The sequence below is a fragment of the Macaca thibetana genome, chromosome 1, assembly GCF_024542745.1.
Source record: "Macaca thibetana thibetana isolate TM-01 chromosome 1, ASM2454274v1, whole genome shotgun sequence".
Lineage (NCBI taxonomy): Eukaryota > Metazoa > Chordata > Mammalia > Primates > Cercopithecidae > Macaca > Macaca thibetana.
In genome coordinates this window covers 154,970,303-154,984,167 of record NC_065578.1, presented here as the reverse complement: position 1 = coordinate 154,984,167, position 13,865 = coordinate 154,970,303, and the positions used below count along the sequence as shown (strand labels likewise).

The 13,865-nt window shown below is 47.1% G+C and overlaps 1 protein-coding gene across 1 annotated transcript in view; it reads right to left on the bottom strand.

Annotated features, from left to right (window-relative positions):
- PLXNA2 (plexin A2) overlaps positions 1-13,865 on the bottom strand; it is a 222,696-nt gene that overhangs the window by 122,067 nt on the left and 86,764 nt on the right. The gene's annotated exons all lie outside the window — the stretch shown is intronic.

The window sequence follows — 13,865 nt, the reverse complement described above, 5'->3', positions numbered from 1 at the left end:
AAAGCCCACCCCCAGGATTTCTGACTCAGTGGGCATGAGGGCTGAGAATGTACATTTCTAATAAATTCCCCAGCTGATGCTGATGATGTTATTATAAGGGTTTGAGAAGTACTATCTAGGCCCCTATACTGAATGCTGACCTCAAAGGAAAGAGGTCCCTAAGGTCATACAAAAAGTTGGTGGCAGGGAGCCCTTGGTCTGAATGTGCCCCACCTCCAGTTTTTCTAGTTTTTTTCTTCCAGCATAGTAGCTGACTGCTGACCAATATTCATGACCCCAGCCTGTTTTCACTGTCCATCTCTAGCTGAAGCCCCACCTCCTCCACGAAGCCTTCCCCATCCTCTGTAATGGCTAATTAATTGCTCCCACTTTGATGCCTTTTTTTTTTTTTTGGCCAGACATTTTGTCCTAGGATTATAATCAATTGATTTGTTCATTGTATACGTACTAGCTAACATGTATTGACTACCTACTCGAATTGTTCTCTAATTGCTTCAGATGTGTGTAAGTGCTGTCAACATTTTGAAGGCAGGGATATCTTTTCTATTTATCTTATAACCCTCTGAGGACTAGCATGTGGCTGGGAACACAGCCGGCGATGGATAAAAGGGAATGCTTGTGAAATGCTTGTTGAAAGAACATGAACTGTGCACCAGCTGACAGCATATCCTAGACTCCTTAGGGCTGAATCAAAGTGAGGTCAAAAGACATTTTTTCTGGAAGATTTTAAGATTAAGGCTTCTTCTCCCTTACACCCTTTGGATTATCTCTTGTGCCCTTCACCATCTTCTCCCTCTGCCTATTTCTTCCCACCACACTGAGAGCTCCTCAGGTCAAGGCACCATGACTTATTCATCCCAAGTGCCAAGTTCAATGCCTGATGCCACAACAAGTACACAAGCATGGATGGATGGATGTGTTTTCAGTTCTTACTGGCCAAGTGGGGAAGGCCAACAGCATTATTGATTGCAGAGCTAGCGGAGTGGGAGAAGAGCTTTCATTCCTATTTCTCTACTGTCCTAAGAATCTGCATACTTGAGGGGCCTGAGCCAGGGACTGGTCTGTACCTGTCGGGTTGGGATGGACTCGAGGTGCGTGGGAAACAGACCATGAGTCCATCATGAGGTGGGAAGCTCTGGCCCAGGAGTCCCCGGTGGTAGAAACAGCAGATTCTTGCCTGAGGCCCTTGTGCCTATACCCCAGGGATGAAAATGGTAGGTCAGGGTCCAGAGGCAAGGACACCATGTTCTCCTCCTCACCTGCTTTGTTCGGTGACTTGGAGGCTTCTGGGCCTGAACTTGAGGAGGTAACCTCAATAGAACCAAATAAACTCTTCTCAGCCATTCCCATCCCTCATCACTCCCCTTGTGGGACTTTCCCCTAAGCTCCACTCTTGCCCTCTTTCTACCTAGTGAATGGGCTTCCTGCTGTTCAAGGCTATTGCCTTGTCATCTATCAGTAAAGCCCCTCCTTCTGGAAATGTTGTTAGAAGACCATTTGTTTCATTTTCATAGGGTCAAGGGGACTGTAAGAGTCAGCAGTGGTGTTACAGGGCTGAGGCCACCACCCTCGAACCTGGAGCAACTCTGATTAGGAGATTCAAGCAGAAGGAGGAACAAGGGTCTCTGTCTGGGAAAGTGCCCCACAATTAAAATGGTTCCCCTTGACATTCTCCCTTAGATAGACAGACCCACATTTCCATAAGACTCTTACAGAAATATCATAGCTTTTAGTCACAAAAGTTCTTGGGCTGTTGCAGGAGGTAGAGGGCAGACGTGATTGTCATGACTTCTGGTTGGCCTGGTCTCAGTTTTCTGCCTCCATAAAATGGGGGTTTCAGCCCCTGCTTCTTGCCTTAGTCTGAACTGTGCCCCTCCTCTAAAGAGAAAGTGTGTCAGTGCTTCTCCCACCCTCCCTGTGACAGCTACTCCTCTCCAGGGAGATTTAAGTCTCCTCAAGGTGCTGACTGTGTCCCAGCAGCTGCAGGGCTGGGTCCCAGGAGCTGCAGAGCCAGGCCCCTCCCTCAGGCCTGGTCTGGGATCTCCTGCCCCAGAAGGCCAGTTAACCCTCTGCTGGCTGGAATAGTCCGCTATTTTCATGCTAACGGCACTTCAATATTCTTCATCTGCCTTTTCCTACACGTTGGTCTCTACCCTCTCCCAGAGCCTGAACCCTTGTGTGGATTCAGCAAGGCCTGCACACCAAGTCAGAAGAGAGAATGAATGCCATGGCGATGGCCCTTCCTCTGTGGTCCCTGGGACCAGATGGTACCCGTGGCAAGATTAGAGCTGGAATTGAACCAAAAACAACTTATCATCACATACTCTGCTGCATTCGGTCAGGACCAATCCCAACCATTAATGTTTTACTGAATCAGAGACCTAATCTGAAGGTTTTCATTTTTTTCCCTGTCTGCAACCCCAATCTTTTAATAAACCAGTTGAAGCCAGAATCAAACCTACACAAAGTCTCAAATGTCAGAGCTAAAACCAAACCAGAACAGAAAATGTTGTTGGTACTGAACCTGAACTAAGCTATCCTACTTCATTCAGTCTAAATCCCTGGGGAGAAAGGTGATATTGGCCAAGAAGTCTGTGACTTCCCCGACTCACCCCCCGATCCATGCTCTCTGCCCCAAGATTGAGTCAGCTTTCAAGATACTTAGAGGGTGTCAGAGAAGATGGAAAGTAGGGGCCAGGTCAAGGAGAAAAAGGTGGGGCAGGGGCTGGCAGAGAGGAGGCAGCAGATCCCCTGGGCAGCAGAGATCTTTCCCCTCCATTGATCCCCTTTGCTCCCTTAAGGCAACACACCAATGAGTGCAGGGTATAAGTCTGGGCCTCAGGCATCCTGGGTTTCCATTCTGACTCTATTCTTCCCTGGGGCTTGATTTTTACATAATGGAACACTATTAGGTGAGTTACCTCTTTGAGCCTCAGTGTTCCTCTCTGAATAACTAGAAGAAGCAATCTGCTGGGTACCTATCACAGGAGAATCATAGACTTATAAAAATTACTGGAGCTAATCTTGTCGAAACTCTTCCATTCAAAGCTTCCAATCCATGGTGGAACTGGGACTCAAACCAGCCCCAGCTGGTGGGGTCCAGAGGAAAGCACATGGCTGATGGGGAGAACGCCTTGGAAGTGACTAGGAAGAAGGCTGCTAATGCAGTTCAAGTCTGTGATTCTTCGCATGTCTCTGTCTTGGACAGGAAATTTTGGGTTTCAAAGCTGTCCTCTGTCTTTGCCAGAAACAGGATGGCCAGTGGTGAGGGGAGGGTCAAGGAGTCCCAAAACAAGAGTGGGATTTTAAAAGCCAACTAATTAAGTCTATTCTATGGTGTCTCACAAAGTGACAGCAATAAATTGAACCATCCGTTATATGCAATCCAACACCAAGCTGCACAGGTCCCAAAATCCAACCAAGCAGCGGAGGATACTGGAGATGGGGCAGAGGAGGGAGGTGACAGGGAGAGGTGAAATGAGTCACTGGAGTGTGTTTTTCTATTTGGGATCTACTTCCTCTTCTGGGAAGACTTGACCTCGGTGGAAATGCAGGCTTTTTTTTTTTTTTTTTTTTTTTGAGACGGAGTCGCGCTCTGTCACCCAGGCTGGAGTGCAGTGGCCAGATCTCAGCTCACTGCAAGCTCCGCCTCCCGGGTTCACGCCATTCTCCTGCCTCAGCCTCCGGAGTAGCTGAGACTACAGGCGCCGCCACCTCACCCGGCTAGTTTTTTGTATTTTTTTTAGTAGAGACGGGGTTTCACCATGTTAGCCAGGATGGTCTCGATCTCCTGACCTCGTGATCCGCCCGTCTTGGCCTCCCAAAGTGCTGGGATTACAGGCTTGAGCCACCACGCCCGGCCAATGCAGGCTATTTTGCTTGGACAAGGCTCAGCAGCCAGGTAGCACAAGGTACACAAGAGAGTGACAGTCTTTACTCAAAATGTGCCTAAACTACTTATTTGTTTTGAGACAGGGTCTCACTCTGTGCCACCCAGGCTGAGTGCAGTAGCGCAATAATGGCTCACTGAGGCCTTGAGCTCCTGAGATCAAGCGATCCTTCTACTCAGCCACCCAAGTAGCTGGGACTACACGTGTCCACCACCACAACTGGCTACTTTTTAATTTCTTGAAGGGAGACAGGGTCTCACTATGTTGCCCAGGCTGGTCTCAAACTCTTGAGCTCAAGTGATCCTCCCACCTCAGCCCCGCAAAGTGCTAGGATTACAGGTGTGAGCCACTAAACTGACATAAGGACATTTAGTCTAGCTCTAGTAAGAACTGGAGACTTTACTATAGAATGGGTGACTATAGGAGACTGTAATCTCCTCAGGAGGGTTTTAAACCCAGGATAACCCCTTTTGCTTCATGGTTAAATTTGGCCCGGCCTGAAGGCAGTAGGATAGACTTGGATTTTGAAAGGTTCTTTTCACCTAAAGAATTTAATAATAGCTACCACAGCGCTACGTGCTGTCACAGTACTTAACAAAAATGATCTCATTTAACACTTCCAAGCATTCCTGAGGTAAATACTATTTTTAATCCCATTTTATAGATAAAAACTCAGAGGCACAGGAGTGTTAGGCGACCCTCCCAAGATCACACAGCTGGAGAGTGGCATAACTAAGATTCACAGCTGGAGCCTGAATTCTCTGAAGAGGGGCTAATATGGGGCAAACATAGCTGCCCTTGCCACTCAACAAAGTAGATGGGTCATCTAAAAGTCCACATTTCCCCCTCATCCGCTCTTCCCCCTTTAGGATCCCAAGTTCAAAGTGGGACAATCTCCTATTTCTTGGGGACAACAGTAAACTCAGAACCTAATTTTGGGGGGCCTTACCTGGGGCATAAAACTCAGTTTATCAGGGCTGGCTTTGGGGCAGGAGTGTGTGAGGTAAAATCCAGCAGAGATTTAGTGTCCAGTCCTCCAGTTGAAATGAGAATGAAATAGTAACCCTATTAGTACCTTTCCTTTAAATTACAGCTATGTCTGGACAGAAATTAATGTCAGCCTCTTTTCTTGAATATCCAATTCCAATCAGCATATCCAATTAACTCGCTTACCTGCAGCCCCCTTTAAACTCCTTTTCTTGTGCTTCGATTTCTTCTCCAGTTAGCCCTAATTTATGGAGCCCTTACTTGCAATTTGGTACTCTAGTATCACGTTATTAGTAGTAGTAGTAGTAGCACTAATAGTTTTTGCTTGTTTGTTTGTTTGTTTTGCAAGAGCTATGGATGAGCAGTAGAATTGGGAATCTTCTTCTTGGGTTTCTTAGTAGCAAAGAGATTGGTTTGAAAGGCATCAGCACACGGAGGGAGGCACTGGATCATGTCTGGAGGGCTGGGATTTAATCCTAAGTTTTTCTTCAATTGGCTGTGTGACTTCAGGCAAGTCATTTCACTTGTTTATGTAATAGTTTCTGTAGCTGTCCCATAATGGTGGGATGTAACGGTCCTTAGCTCAAAAAAGATATTGTGAAAGTAAAATGAGTTATTAGCTATGAATGTCAGTACTGTCCAGTATTCATCTATTATGTGCCTACCATGAGCCAGGCCTGTGTTAGGAGCTGCAGATACGTGATAAAGGGTAAGGATCCCCTCAGGAAGCCTGGGGATGGGGAAATGGACAATTTAACTGGTCTTCACAAACACAGGGGTCACCCCTTGTGAGAAGAGGTTTGCATGGAGACCAGCATAGGGGGCAGAGCAGCATCTCACCTGGCCTGAAGGAGGCCCTGAGGGGGTACTTCCTGGAGGAGGTGAGGCCTAAGACAAAATGCATGAGTGGAAATGTGAGTTCTTTGGAAAATGTACAGTGTAATATAAATATAAAGCTGTTCTTGTTACATCTGAGTTCAGATTGTTACATCTGAGTTCAGATTTCTTAGAAACTTGGTCTCTCAGACCTGAGCATTTGGAGAGGATGAGACTTTTGACACAGAGTTATTGAGGACTGAACATCACTCTCAGCAGGTCTCAGCATCTGATGTCTTCAAATTCACTTCAGGAAAGGCCTTTATCACTTGCTTCTACCTCTGTTCACCTGAGGACTCTACGCTTTTGTGGCATATATTAACATATATGTGGCATGTGAATGTGTATGTGTGTGGCATGTGTGGTGTGTGTACATATGTGGTGTGTGTGTGAGTCTGTTGTGTGTATGTGTATGATGTGTATGTGCTGTGTGTGCATGAGTCTGTTATATGTATATGATGTGTGTTGTATGTGTGATATATATGTGTGTGGTGTGTATAAGTCTGTTGTGTGCATGAGTATGGTGTGTATGTGTTGTATGTGTATGTATGTGGTGTGTGTGTATGTGGTATGTGTGTATAAGTCTGTCGTGTATATAAATGTGGTGTGTATGTGTTGTGAGTGTGTATGAGTATAGTATGTGTTGTATATGTATGTATGTGTGGTGTGTGTAAGTCTGTTGTATGAGTATGGTGTATATGCGTTGTATGTGGTGTGTGTATGCAGTATGTGTGTATAAGTGTGGTGTATGTATATTGTGTGTGTGTGTGTTCAGCCCTTTAAGGAGGTGAAAGGTGGAGAGAGCCTGGTGCTGCTGAGGCTGACCCTGGGAGTGAGCTAATGAGACAGTGTATTTGCAGTTGAGCATTTGGTGCTACGAGAGAAGATTCGAGCTGAAGGTTATTTTTGTAGAGCTTCATGACCCGAATTATTTATAGATTTAAGTCTTTGGTAAGTTCTGTCTCTGAGACTCTTCCTCCCTCTATCCTGCACATACATTCACACACTCACATACACATACACACACACGCTCTCACATACACATTCAACAGCAGAAACGGCAGCGGTGGCAGTCCAGGGTGCCTGTTGCTGGCCCCACCCTCCGAGCTGTGAAAACATTAACTAAGCTTGCAGAGTCACAACTCAACAGGCTCAGGCTCCCTGGAGGACAGCAAGGAGCCTGGCCCTAAATGCTTGGCTAATTGGAGGGGGACGCAGGAGCCTGGAAAACTTGGCCTGTGGTTTGCACTGAGCTAGCAGAGGAGAAGAAGAAGGGAAACAGGGACGAGGGTCTCTCTTGTCCATGAAGGGGAAGGAGGTTGTTAAGATGTTCTAAGCTTTGAGAATTTCTGCTGCGCCCACCCTTACACACACACACACACACACAAACGCACACACACGCACATGCACACACACAGTGCTTCTAGGACTGGTCCCCAATGAGTTGTCGGCCAATCTTCGGTTGACACTGGAGATTGACATTTCCATGTACAATTATTTCTATTTCTGTGCATGTTAAGAGTCTGCCCTAGACATTCAACTAGGGGTGGGTGGAGCTAATAGCAGGGTGCATGGGGGCTAGAGAGTCCTGGATTTCAGGGGGCCAGGCCATGGAGATCTTTCTCCTGGAATGTGGGGAGGAGGCCCCAGAGGACTCACTTGTTCTCTGGACTTTTGCATCTTGGGACAGTATGAGAATTAATAGCCTGACTAGTAAAGACTGTAGATGTAATGACTATTTATTGAGCATTTACTATGAGTAAGGTCTGTGTTCAAAGGTTAGGGTGGGGAGATTGGCTGGTGAGGAGCTCCAGAGACCAGTTTTCTGTTTCTAAATTGGGGCGTCTCTGCTCCCTCATCAGATAAGTGTGGATGAGGATGGCCAAGCCATCACTGATCCATGCTGCTCATAGAACTAAGAGGAGTGGCCTCTGCTCCATGCCTTCCTACAGTTAATGAAAAACTACACTCACAAAGGCACCAGCACCCCATCCCTGGGGTCTCTCCCTTTGTCACTAAGGAGGGAGTGACACAAAGAGCTAGAAGCAAAAAGAATCCAGACCTCTGGGTTCTACTTTTGGAGAATTTTGAACTCCAAGAGCCAGGACAAGAGCTTATGAGAGGTGAATTACATTGGGTGTTTCAGGAACATGGGGCTCAGGCCTTAGTCCAACCCCACCTTTAAACACCGCTCCAACTCTAGGCCTGGGCAGGTCAGGAGGCTCTAGGAACAAGACAAAGCTGCCAGGGGCAGAGGAAGCATTTGATTGTTCTGGGAAACAATAAGATAAACACAGCGGAGACAGCCGAAGCATTAAGCAGCCTCAGATGAAATCAAATCATGCAGAAGCAAAGCAATAATTCACATGGAGCACATAGAGTTGGGGGTGTGTAGCTGGAGGGGTGGTAGGAGGAATTAATAAAGAATAATGAGGAACTTCTGCCAAATCTGAACACTTGTTTACCCCAAGTTCTAGTAGTGTGGGCACTCGGAATCTCCATTCAAGACACTGCACACGGGTTCCTTTCCTAGAGATGCCCTGGTTGTTTCAGTATAGAATTGAACCTCTTAGGCTTTTTGAACTGGAATGATTTACAGCCACTCTTTCAAGTCCATGGGGAGTGCAGGGCAGCCTTTCTCACCAAGCTCTGGAATAGGGTGTGGTGAGAACTGGCGGAATTAGGCGTATCGACAGGTTAACTACCTTGGAAATGCCCGTCTCACTCCTCAAAAATGGGCAGGAATAGGAAACTAGCACTTCCTGGGACTGGATATACATGGTGCTTTCAAATAGCTTCTCTCTCTTTATAAATTTAGTTCAACACATTTATTGAGCATCTATTCTATGTCAACCCATGTGCAAAAAGTTAGGGATATAAACATGAATACTCTTCAAAACACTGAGGTAGGCATCCCCATTTTATAGAAAAAGACATGTTAAGTGCCTATTGCAGGATCACACAGCTAGAAAGTGGCAGAGCGAAACTTGAAGCTGAGTCTGTCTGATTCCAAAGCCTGAACTCTTTTATTCTGCCTCCCTCCAGAGCCTAGGCTTTCTCTAAGTTAAACAGTAGGACAATGACTACATTAGGACTAAAAACTACATTTAAAAAGCACTGGGTGCCTCTGGAGATAAGTCCTGGCGAACAAAATAGATCATATAGCCGTCTCCTCTGCTGTGACAAAGAAGGCCACCTGCAGTCTGGAGAAAGGAGCAAAGGATGGGGTGTTTAAGAGGGTTATTACTCTCTTTAATTAATTCATTCTTTTCTATGGCCTGAGATTGCCTTGCATTTTATAATCTGGAACAGTAATCTTTGCTTTGATTAACACTGAGGATGGCATTTCCAGCTGTAGGGATGGGAAGGGAGGTCGAGAGCGCTGAGCACCATTATCTGACACTGGGCTTGTGCCTAAATGCAGGAGACTCCCAGAGATTTTAAAAGAAGTCATTAAAAACACACACACATGTGGCATGTGCCCACCATGGTGCAGAAAACCCATGGTAACCGAGAGAAATGCAGCCTACATCCATGCCATTGAATCTCTCTTCCCATTGCTAGTGAGCTGGGGCTGAGTCTTTATTGCCTTTTATCTGGGCTACTGCAATAACCTGAGAAATCTCCCTGCCTCCAGCATATTCTTGTTCTAATCTATTCTACTGAACACTGCCAGATTAATCTTCTTAAAACACTTGTTTGATCCTGCCTTTTCTGTATGCAAAATCCTTAAATTTCAGGTGTTTGTAATTTTCTTTCTCTTGCTTATCTCAGTCTCTTAATTTTTTTTTTTTTATGATGAACATACACTACTTTTGGAATACTGAAAAAAAGTAAATCATGGCACGTATTCATGCATACACACACACACACCCACACACACACCCCACCTTCAATTGTCCCCTTTAATAATTTAGAAGAATTCATACTCCTCAGTTTGTCATTCAGGGGTCTAGCTAACACGGTCTTCTCACCATTTTCCAATTTGCATCCCCAGCTTTTTGGTCTTCATGCCTTTGCTTGACAATTTATTCTACCTCCTAGATTCTAACCACCCTTCAAGGCCTTATCCAAATGCCACTTACTCCATGAAGCCTGCACCAATCCTTCCTTGGGATTCCCATAGCACCTAGAATGTCTCTTGGCACAGTTACTTGTAAACATATGCAGCGTGGAATACTATGCAGCCATAAAAAAGGATGAGTTCATGTCCTTTGTAGGGACATGGATGCAGCTGGAAACCATCATTCTCAGCAAACTATCGCAAGAACAGAAAACCAAACACCGCATGTTCTCACTCATAGGTGGGGTGGGAATTGAACAATAACACTTGGACACAGGAAGGGGAACATCACACACCAGGGCATGTTGTGGGGTGGGGGAGTGGGGAGGGATAGCATTAGGAGATATACATAATGTAAATGACAATCAATGGGTGCAGCATGCCAACATGGCACCTGTATACATACGTAACAAACCTGCACTTTGTGCACATGTACCCTAGAACTTAAAGTATAGTAAAAAAGAAAAAAAAGGCTCCTGGAGAAGAAACCATGCTTTGTACAGCTTCATATGGCTTACTACACTTGGTACTGCCCTGCACACAGTAGGCTCTCAGTACCACAGGCTGATGGAATGAAGGAATCCCTGTTGCTGAGACTGGGCAGGAGTCGAACTTTACTCACGGCTCACATTGGTTGAACCCCTATTATTGTTCGATGTCATGCTAAAGACTTTATGCACATTTTCTCATTTAATCCTCACAACAACCTAATGGGGTAGGCACTACTATTATCCCTAAGGCTGAGATGAGGAAACTGAGGCATAGTAGGGTGAAGTAACTTTCCCAAGGTCACAAAGTTGGTAGGCAAAAGAGCCAGGATCTGAACTCTGTTGGGTCTTCATTTTTCTAGGCCTCTGTTTTTCCATCACTAGAGAAAAACGAGCAGAGAAAGAGGAAATCTTGCTCCATGCCATCCCACCCACCCGAAATCTTCCGGAACCTGGCGTGTAAACACACTATCCACATTTGTTTCTGTTGAAATGATCTTTTCTGGCTCCCCAGTGGACTGGTGACAGCTCTTAGGAGGACAGTAATATAAACACTCAAGGTACTGCTATGAAAAGAACTCCAGAGCCACTAAGCGGAAGCCCTGCTGGCTCAGACAGGTGGAAAGCAAGGACTGAGGTCACAAAGATGAGGTCAGCGTTGGGGTCTGAGGAGCAGGGTAAGAGGAGAAGGGAGGGAAGGGAAGTCAGGCCAGAAAGCCTCCATCCCCTGTAGTCCCCGGCAGCCAGCCCAGGGGTACCCTGTGTGCTCTGGTCTGTCTGACTGCTTGGCAGAGCCCAAGGGCAGAACAGACAGCTGGAGGAGGGTCTAGCTGTTTTAAAAGATTCTGTTTGAATAGCTGTCATCTTCACACCTTTTCCCATCTCCACTCCCAGGAGAGGGGCTTTAATAATGAGCTGCTTCATGAAAACAGGCCTCTAATTAATTCATTGCTATTCTTCTGGGGCCAGATCACTCTAATCAAGGTGGGGTGGGGGTGGGGTGGCGAGTAAGGATTGTCTCGATCCGCTTGTTCTGCCATGGACTCTCTTTGCTCCTCGCCATCACTGCTCCAAGACCCTCCCCGGTCACCTTGTTCTCTTTGGCTGGACACCTGCTTGTCCTCGATGCCCACCCCCTTTTTGTGCTAACGCCCCACAGCTGCTGGGCAGAGTGCCAGCGTGAAGACTCTGCTGATGCTGGGTACAGTACAGCAGGTGCCCGGATCTCACTGCAGAGTGGGAAGGACAGACGCAAGGCTTGGCCCTGTGAGGAAGGAACTTTGTGCTGCCTCTACTCTGAGCATTCTCAGACTATCCAGTGTGCTCAACAGTAGGCAAAGTACAGCCTCTATTCTTCTCCTCAGGCCTCCCCAAATCCTCCTGGCCCCTGAGAAGTTGGCACTACCTAGGATGTCATGTGCTCTTGGGCCTGGGCAGCCACATCACCGCACCCAAAAAGTGGCATCGGCTGCAGAGGATGTGGGTGGGTGACCGAGGACTAAACCGAGGGAGCTACACTAGGACCAACTCAAAACAAAAATAACCTTAAAAAAATTCTCCCCTCTCCAAGCCAGATCACAGCAAGAGACAATGGAAGTTAGAGATTGTACAAGTGTCACCTTGGGCAGTCTCTTCATAGATTTTTCTGATTTCCTTTCTAGATCTTCCAAGCCCTGCACTTCCATCTTCCCTTCCGATAGACGTTGATTGTCCAGTGAAGGCTGATGTCTAGCTCTCTGGGGTGGAGGCCACACAGGGGCACTCAGTCAAGGGAGTTAATTCTCACTTTCCTCATCTACAAAACTGGTAACACAACATGCAGCGTGACAAGGCAGGGGCAGGAACAAATGAGATAAGGAACGTGAAAGCATTTGGGAAAATGGAAAGGAAAGCATGAAGGAGAGGGATTTTGGATTGATTTATCTCTGATTCATAGACTTGGGTGGGACCAGACTGAGGAGGAAAATTGGGCAGGGAGGAAATTCTTCAGGGGGACATGGGGGAAACTGATACCTCCTCCTCTGTCCTTTCCAAGGGAGCAGGATTCCGGGGAGGAGGAGGGGGCGGCAGCAGAAGGGCAGCAGGTGCGTGGAGCGGGAGCCCCTTGCATGGTGGCAGTTCCAGCCTGCTTTTGAAGGCAGCCTCTCTCAGAGCAAGGAGGAGTCTTTTGACTAGGGTCTCCACAGGACCAGTGCTGGGGACACAGAGGGCCGCAGCCACTGAGCCGAAAGGACGGCAGCCTTCTGTCTCAGACCCTTTTCACTTTGTGAAATAGAGAAAAGCAAGGGGGAGGCTCCAGTCCTTCACCCACAGAGAGAAGGCAGCTCGGGGCAAACCTACCCACTGCTAATATGCTCCTTAAAAAGCACTGAAAGGAGCTATAGCCTGGCTTTTGTGTAAAGTACTAAAGCATCCCTCGTTCTGCCCCTCCCATACCCCCACTCTTCTAGAATTTTTTTTCTCTTAAAAGAGTGCTCCACCTCTCCGGGGACTGGAATCATTAACTGAACAGCACTTTGCCTCTCATAGCTTTTGACAATTTGGCAGTAAGTTGGAAAGTATCAGAGAAGCTGCAAAGAAGCGGGGGTGAGGATGGGGAGGGCGAGACCAAGGGGGTGTGCCTGGAGGACCCGCCTGGGGCCTGCCTGACTCCTGGCCCAACACCTGGCTGCACTGGATCTGCCCCACCCTCCCTGCCCAGCTCTGGCTCATGGGATGCTGGGCTCCAGCTGTCAGGGGGGTGTGGTGGGGTGTGCAGGGGAGCGTCACATGGCTTCCCATCTTCACCCCCTCTTGCTATAGCCTGGAGGCTGCCTGGGGCTGGCTGACAACCAATCTGGACAAAGGGATCCCTCCAGGAGAGGTGGGAGTTAATGCCCTTCATTCTGCCTGACACCAGGACCTCCCTGTGAAGTGCAGTGAAGGAGTACCCGATTCTTAAGGAATGGAGAGCCTGTGTGGCTGGTGAGGAAGGATGGTCTAAATAATGACCCTGGTGCAGCAAAGTCTAAGTCCTGGGTGTTTCCTAAGTAGGGAAAGCAGGGTGAGAGAAAGGAGGGTTATGGGTTTCCCAGTTAAGTTGTGATAGAAACAGACCAAAGGGAGAGGTTTCTCCGGTACCTGAGATGACCTATGCTGGAATATTTCCTGTTCAGCCTTAGACATCCTGACTATTAGGAAGTAAACGGCTTTGGGGGTGCTCGTCAACAGAGGCAATGAGTCTTCAGCTTCCCTGGAGAGGATCAGAAAACTCTTGCTCCTCTCTCCCCACTAGGAACTCATCCTTATTTAACAATCCTAGAGTGTAAGCATAGCTACACCTATTGAGCACATATGACGAATTGGACAGGACACCAGGCACCTTATGTAAATGATTTACATGCAAATCATTTACAAAACCCATTTCACTGATGAAACCCAAAACCAATTTCACTGATGAAGAAACTGAGACTCAGAGAGGTTAAGTAACTGCCTTAGGCCACACAGCCAGTCAGTAGTAGAAAGGCATGCAAACTTGAGTCAGTTTGATTATAAAATCTTTTATTAATCCATTTACTTCCC